This window comes from Ictidomys tridecemlineatus, unplaced genomic scaffold (assembly GCF_052094955.1).
Source record: "Ictidomys tridecemlineatus isolate mIctTri1 unplaced genomic scaffold, mIctTri1.hap1 Scaffold_510, whole genome shotgun sequence".
NCBI lineage: Eukaryota > Metazoa > Chordata > Mammalia > Rodentia > Sciuridae > Ictidomys > Ictidomys tridecemlineatus.
This window is the reverse complement of record NW_027523339.1, coordinates 14,614-22,565: the sequence shown is the minus strand read 5'-3', so window position 1 is coordinate 22,565 and position 7,952 is coordinate 14,614. Positions and strand designations below refer to the sequence as shown.

The 7,952-nt window shown below is 33.9% G+C and overlaps 1 non-coding gene across 1 annotated transcript; it reads left to right on the top strand.

Annotated features, from left to right (window-relative positions):
- Positions 1-2,376: 2,376 nt before the first annotated feature.
- Positions 2,377-2,484, top strand: LOC144373855 (U6 spliceosomal RNA). The gene has a single exon (XR_013433393.1). It is a non-coding gene; the product is annotated as a U6 spliceosomal RNA (small nuclear RNA).
- The last annotated feature ends 5,468 nt before the right edge of the window (positions 2,485-7,952 follow it).

The following is a 7,952-nucleotide window of genomic DNA, read 5'->3' as shown; positions in this document are numbered from 1 at the left end:
AATGCCAAATGTTTTCTCTCATATAAAAAGACTGATGCATAGTGGAGTTGGAAGGGGGAGCATGAGAGGATTAGATGAACTCTGGATATGGCAAAGGGGAGAGAGGGGAAGGGAGGGGGCATGGGGGTAAAAAAGATGCTAGAATGTGATAGACATCATTACCCTAAGTACATGTATGAAGACACGAATGGTGTGAATATACTTTGTATACAACCAGCTATATGAAAAACTGTATAATATGTGTAATATGAATTGTAATGCATTCTGCTGTCATATATAACAAATTAGAATTATTTTTTTTAAAAAAAGAGAACATGGGAACTTCAAGACTTGGTGTCTTTTTAGATTACTGATTGCAGTACCAATACATATATTACCTTGCTGGGGCTGCTTTAACAGACTGCTGAAAATTGAATATTGTAAACATCTTTAAGTTCTGGGAGCTAGAAGGCTAAGATCAAAGTATCAGCAAGGTTTGTTCTTTCAGAGGCCTGGAGAAAGAATCTGTCCCATGCTTCTTCCAGTGGCATGCATTCAATCTTTGACATTCTTCAATTTATAGATGTATCCCCCGATCCACCTGCCCTGATCCCTTTCTTTACCTTACATTGTATACCTACACTGTGCACAGATCTGTGTCCACATTTCTCCTTCTAATAAGTACACTGGTCAGATTGGACTGGGGCACAGAATACTCAGTATATTCTCATCGTAACTGATTACATCCTCAATATTCTATTTCCAAATAAGGTCATATTATGAGGAACTGTAGATTAGGACTTAAACATATGAATTTGGGGGAATGGGGAATGCAGTTCAACCTATAACAATATAGAGTAAATAGATGGGTCTGAACAGTGTTGTCATCTTGCATATTGTCTATTCATTATAGATCTTTCATCTGTTAGTTATCCAGAGAAGTTTTTTAAAAAGGCAATTTGTATCAGAAAAAGGAATGGTTTTTAATTTGTACTCGAGTTCTACCATTAGAGAGCACATCCTCATTGGCTCTGCTAATATCAACACGTAATCCAGCCCCTGTTCTCTAACATACTCTACCTAAATCTCAAAAAAAAAACCATCTCTTTTATATTAGCCCCTCCCTTAGTGACTGTCTTCTTCTTATATGATAAAGTCCAAATGCTTAAGAGCGACATTTAGAATATTTTAACCACTAAAGCATAGCTGTCATTTGTACAGTCTTCACAGGTACAAGTCCATATTCTAATCAAATTCACCTAATCACCATTTTTTCAGACCATAGCAATTTTTTCTTATTTCTGCAGGTTTGCTTATGCCTATTTTCTTACTAAAAATTATCTTTCTCTTATGCATCCTATAAACCTGACTGAAATCCCATTTCTTCTTGACACCATCACCATGCATGGGTTATTTCTGAGTCTCATTCTTATACCACTCGTGTTCTTATAACTAATCTTGAACTAATTTCTATCAGTATTGCTGTTTTTTCCTCCCATGTTTATGACTTCCTCTAAAACTGACTTGTAAATGTCTTCAAAGCAAATGTGTTCTGCTTTGTTATCCATAGAGAAATACAGATGCTCAGACATTATTGACAGTTAGAATTGATTTACTGTGCTTTTTCTTTTATCAGTGAAGTACACAGTGGGTGTATTTTTGTTTCACTTTAATTCATTGTACTCCCACAGTTAGTTGTTAAATTCCCAGTTCACAGAGGGCCACATTATCTCATATAAAGTTGGGTGTCAGGGATCTGAATCCATCCTGTGAAATGACTCTATTTAAACTTTAGTGTCCTTATCTATAAAATCAGACAGTGGTATTAATTTAATTCTAGGTTAACTCTCAGATATGTCTAAGAGCGTATACATTTAAAATGCAAGCTCTATATAAAGTTAATCAAAAGTAATTTTTATAAATTTATGTAAATAGATGGATGAATGAGAATTTAGTATATTTTATTTTCTTTGTCAGTACAGACTGATAGTTCGCTTGATTTTATAATCCATGCTCTTACTACACTATAAATCATTTTAAAGTGATCTATTGAAAATAAAAACTGAAAAACAAATTGGTGGTAATTTCTAACACTATGTAAAGAACTAGTATCAGCAATAAACAATAGGGAGCAGGATTGGGGATGGGAGACGTAGTGGAACTTTAACAGACTACATATTACTTTCCCAATTGAAAAGAATAATCCAGCAGCTTGGGGGCCAGTGTCAGGTTTAAAGAAAGATCAACAGGTCTAGTGAAAGTCAATAATAAAGATAAGTGTTTTGTTTTTCTTTCATGTAGTGTCTTACAAGCAAAATGTCAAGTCTAAACATATCTGTGGAGTACACTGATCATCTTTTTACTCTTTTCTCATAACATCCAAAAGGTTTCCTCCTAGTCTTCACTTCAGTAGCATATATACTAAAATTGAAATTATACAGAAAAAAATTACTATGGCCCTTATTCAAGGATGACACACAAATTCATGAAGCATCCCATATTTCCATATATTTTATGACAAAAAATGTAAAAGGACATGAAAGAAATCTTTGGAGGTGATGAATACATTTATTATACCAATTGTGTATTACAGAATCATAGATGTGTGTGTATATTCAGCTCATCAAATTGTATGCAGTAAACATAAACAGGTTTCTATATTTCAATTATGCCTTAATAAAGTTGTAAATTTTGTTTTAAAAAGTTCTTACTCCTGACAGCTTTGAGAGACTACCATTTTGAAGATTAAGTAAAATAAATCAGTACTCAAGAGAAACAAAATAATCCGTGATACTTGGTATCTGAATTAGCTTAATTAGAAGTAGATGAGAAGTGAATATGATTCTAGATTCCCTGGAAACTCAGAATAGAATTTCATATGCTGCATCATTTTCATTGTAATAGAAGACAAATATCTAGGTGAATCTATAGAGAAAAAAGTCCTGGCACTGATGTAGAGATAAAATCCGTTTTGTTAGCTCTTTTATAAGGAATATTTGAGCAGAGAGTAGACCATGTCTTCAACTGCAGTTTCTAACAGAAGCATTTTTTATCAATGATCATTTTGTTTATTGAAGCGCTAACAGTATTGAGAGCACAATACTCTATTTTAGCACAGGGGAATTATCCTGCAGAGAATGAAAAACAAGACCTAAGCCCTTTGATTTCTGATGATTCAATTCTTTCATGGTTTAACTGGAAGGATTGATATTTTTTGCTCATTATTATGTCCATCAGATTGCCTTGGAACATCTTTAAATGTATAAGGTGAGTAAGACATATGGCAACAAGAGAGGAAGTAATCTCACAGGTAAGCAGGCCCTGTGTGTGGAGTTCCCATTGGGCACAGCCTCGATTGCAGTAGGAATGAGCCAAACAGGGTGCAAATAAATCCAAGGAGTATGGTTTCAATAATCAGGTAGTGGGAATAAGTTGGACAGGAGCCAAGGAGAACCTTGCCTCCTAGGGCCAAAATAACATAAGGGTGGGTGTAAATAGCTATTGAGTTCCCCCTCCAGCATCAAGATAATTTAGGGCTCCTAGCAGCTTGTTCAAACATTGAAAAAGAAATTAAGGCAGCCATTGGAAGTTCACATCAGTTTAACCCATTGAAAATTCAACTGAAGAGCTCAGCCTCTTGAATCTCCAACTTGTTAACATGTCAAGGGGTGGCCTCAACTGGTTAGAGGTTTGGTTAACCCACAACACCATGGCAGAGCTTTCCATCCCCTAAAATATACTCTCCTGGCCACCACAGATAACTACACACTGCCTCCTTAAACAGGAGCATTGATTTTTATGATTCATCTCCTATCTAATGTAGAAAAATATTCCACTGGTAGAATGTCACTTCCTTTTCCTTTGTGCATCAAGAAAATGTAAGATTTGGGGTCTTTCTTGCACCAGCTTCTGAGGGTCCGTTCAGGGATAGGCCAGAATGTTCTTCATTTGTGTTCTTCCATCTTCTTGTCCAACAAATACTCAAAGAGGTATCACTTCTTGAATAAGAGCTATTTTTTTAATTTAACTATTATGAACAAATTAATTATTCTAATAATACCCATTTAAAGAAAATTGACATTTGTTAAACTTTATCAGTCAGATATTTTGCCAACTACTAACATCATTTTTTTTCTGAATAACTTAAACAGGCTCAGAGAATCTCAGTACTTTCTTCACAATCTTATGCTTAGAACCAGGATTAAATCCAGTTCAATTTAATGCCAACATATTTATTTCCTATTGAATATTACTGCCCAAGGAGAAAATTAAAATAATTTTCTTTTACCTTAAATGTATTGTGGCATTTTTTAGTCCAGTTCTTAAAACACAAGTTCTATATACTGAAATTTACTTTCTCTGAAACACTAGACTTAAGAATCTTCCACCAGAGTCATTGCTGGCAGTTGGAGACAAATTTCATCAGGTGCACTGAATATAAATTTTATCATAGTTTTATGCTGATACTGATAGAATTTACCTCACTAATAGGTTCTTATTTTCTAAAAGTGACTGAAATAGATCCTATAACATTCAAAATGACTGTGCTTCTTCTGAGCCAGGACTGGTGCTGATTCTCACTATAAGACATAAGGTAAATGAACATTTTTGGAATGCATACACACATTCCTCTATTTCTCTAATCATACACGTACTTACATAGGGAATTTATGCACAAAAGTTTGTCTAGGAAAAATCAACCCTTTCAATAGACAAATAATAAAAAACGAACTGGCAGACAATTGCTATAAAAATACTACTAGAACAAAATGTAAAAGAGAGCAATAAACTTGTCAACAGATGAGAAAAAATGTTGCTATAGAACAGATATGAAGTTGTGACTGAAGTTTTACTATGCATTTAAAATGTTAATAAAGCTCTTAATTCTATGAAGGAAGACCATGAATCATAAATGTAAGAACTCAAGAAAGTGATAATGAGACAGTGGGAGGAAATGAAGTGTCAATTGACAGAATTCAATGAAGTAGAGACAAACCCAAACCACCACAGAACTGTAAGAAAATTGCAAGGAGCAGATATGAGATTAGACACTTTTTGAAAGACAGCAAGACCATAGAGGCTATAAATGAGCTGATGCAAGAAAGTCAAATAAAAATGGAAGATAAATAAGGATTTGGGAAACAGTGATAAATGTATAAACCAGGCAAAGAAAAACCTATAAATGCATAATTGGGATTCCTGAAAGAGAAAAACCATAACAGTAGAACAGAACAAATATTTGAAAATAGAACTTGAGAAAAAAGTTATGAACAGGAAAGCACACCTCGATCTATTAAAATCATATAACGTGTATTATCAAAAACTGACCCAATCAACACTGAGAAATATCCTTCTGTCACATGCCCAACACACACATGTGTTCAAGATATATCCTAGTAAATTCATTAGCTTTTAATGACACAGAAAGCAGAGGTGGTGGGGAGGAAGAAGGAAAGGAAAAGGGAAAATATTGGTCAAGGGTACCAAGTTTCAGTTAGACTGCAGAAGTTTTAGTGATCTATTGTACTGCATGGTAATGATAGTTAATAATGAATTGTATGTGTCCAAATTGATACAACAATAAATTTTTAACCTTTTGAAAACAAAAACAAATTGGTGAGATTTTGTATATGTTAATTAGCTAGATTGAATCTTTCTACACTGAGAAATAGATTAGAACATCATATTGAAATCCATAAATTAAAACAACTATTATTTGCCAATTAATAATACATTTTTAAAAATACCTCTTAAGTCACCAGGCAAAAGAATCTAACTTAATTATAGGAAGAAAGAGCATCAGGATTTCCCCTTGGTGATCAGTGGAGCAGTTAAATTCTTAAAGAAAGAAAATGTAATCCAAGGACTTTATGTCCAGCAGACATGTGCATTAAGTATAAAGCCTACAAACAATATTGAATTTGCCACAACTCAAGAAATACTGGTCACCTACCAAAGGTTGAGCTTCAGCCAATCAAGGGATGACAAAGAAAACTGTAGCAAAACAATTGGTGGTAGGCATTTAATTTATTTATTAGAACTAAAACGGATGTAAACACATGGATTAGATTAAAAATGTAGTATAAATTTTAAATGCCTGACAACTAGAAATATACAAATAACAAAAATTGAGAGAATGAGGGAGAATTTTAGCAGTGTCTCAAGAAAACTAAATATCTTGTTACCATATGTAACACACCACAAGTATAATATTTAGTGATTGTCTCATATGTCATTGTATGACATCAAAGTATATAACTGATAACAGATCTATCAAGTAATGAATTATAAGTTGGTATGGTTATATATGCTTTAATTTTACAGAGATGATTTTTAATAAATATTATTTTTAATAAAACATTCTTTTAATAAATATTATTTTAATAAAACATCATTGATAAAATTTAAAATGCCCAAGATTTTTAATGACAAAATTAATTTTTAAACATTTTACATTTAAAAATTGAGGAGCCCTTTGAATATAGTGAGGTAAACATAGTTTCTTTTATCCTTAGGAGATACTCTTAAAATTTCATTTACAGCAAAACTTAACCTTTAAATAAATGTTACTGCTCTTCCTTATACTTCTTTCTAGAAACTGTAGTATGTTGCATGACATTATGGTTAAGTTGATGGCTGTAAGTTTAGTGGAAATTGTAAATGGTAGAAGGTCTACTGATTTTGGGCAGCTAACACACACTTCAGTAGGTATAGAATTGGTGACTTTTGCTTATCTCTGAATGATGTTGAAGAGTCAGGGGAACATGGCTCCACAGCAGGAAGTGGTTGTAGTCCCATGGCTTGATAGGCCATCTCTCCTCTCAAGTAAACAACTGTAAGTTTCTCCTATCACGTGTGTTTGTTTGTTAAAGAACTCCTTGCTCTTTCATTTCAATACAACAAGAATATGTTTTATCATGCAACATGGGTTACAATATGTTTTGGGGTACCAAAACACCTTTGAGAACCTTATTGAAGTTCTAGTACCTTCCCATAGGAAAACGCACACATCCCATTTTGCCTATCATTATATGTGATTCACAGAACCCGTAAGTTTCATTCAAAGAGATCCTCAGGAATTATGGAAGTCAGGATAAAGACCCTGGTTAAAAAATGTTCTTTGTAATTTTATCAGAATCCACTCTTGATCTTGCTTGTCATAACCACAAATGTTACTGAATGTTCTGAAAGCAGAAAGGTTGCTTAAATAGCCCCTATTAATAGTTCATCTAAGCCATCTCTCTTCTTGATTTTGAGGTGTAAGAGTGGTGATTATCAAAAATCTGTCCCAGATCATCTACAGCAGAAGCACTTTCATGTCAAATTAAATATTTTGTGCACATTTCTATACATATTTAAAGTTTCACTTCACCTGAAGATAAAGAAAATTGCAAAGGGAAAAAACTACAGCATAAACCAGCAGTTCAGAAAGAGATGCACTGGAATTTGAACAAAGTAATCTGAGGAGTTGGTTCAAATTAGAGATCTTGGAACAGTTAAAGGTGATGACTTTAACTTTCAAATCTTGATGTTCATTTAGCTCATATCCCCTTGGTGGTAAAAAGAAAATGAAAAAAAAATGGAGACTTGTTTTTAAATCACACACTAGACTAGAGAAGACAGAAGCAACTACAATATCAGAGCTGGACTCTGCTTCTCCAGACTCTCTGTGGGATAGCAACAGATAAAAATAACCCCAGCCCTAGGCCTATGCCCCCCTAAGATGAAACAGTCCACATTTCCAGCAATAGATTGCCAAGGGGAATAATTAACCATTATGAATCTAAAGTTTTTTTTTTCTATTTTAAAATGACTAACATTTAGAGAATACTTACCACATGCCAAGCCTGCAGGTAGACACTGTCACAAAGAGGAGTTTTATATTCATTTCAGCTCAGTCATCTCTTGTCCTAAAAATAGGCAGGAAGATGTTCCTGGGTCACTAGTTTGGCTCCTTTGCAAGCAGCTCGGTG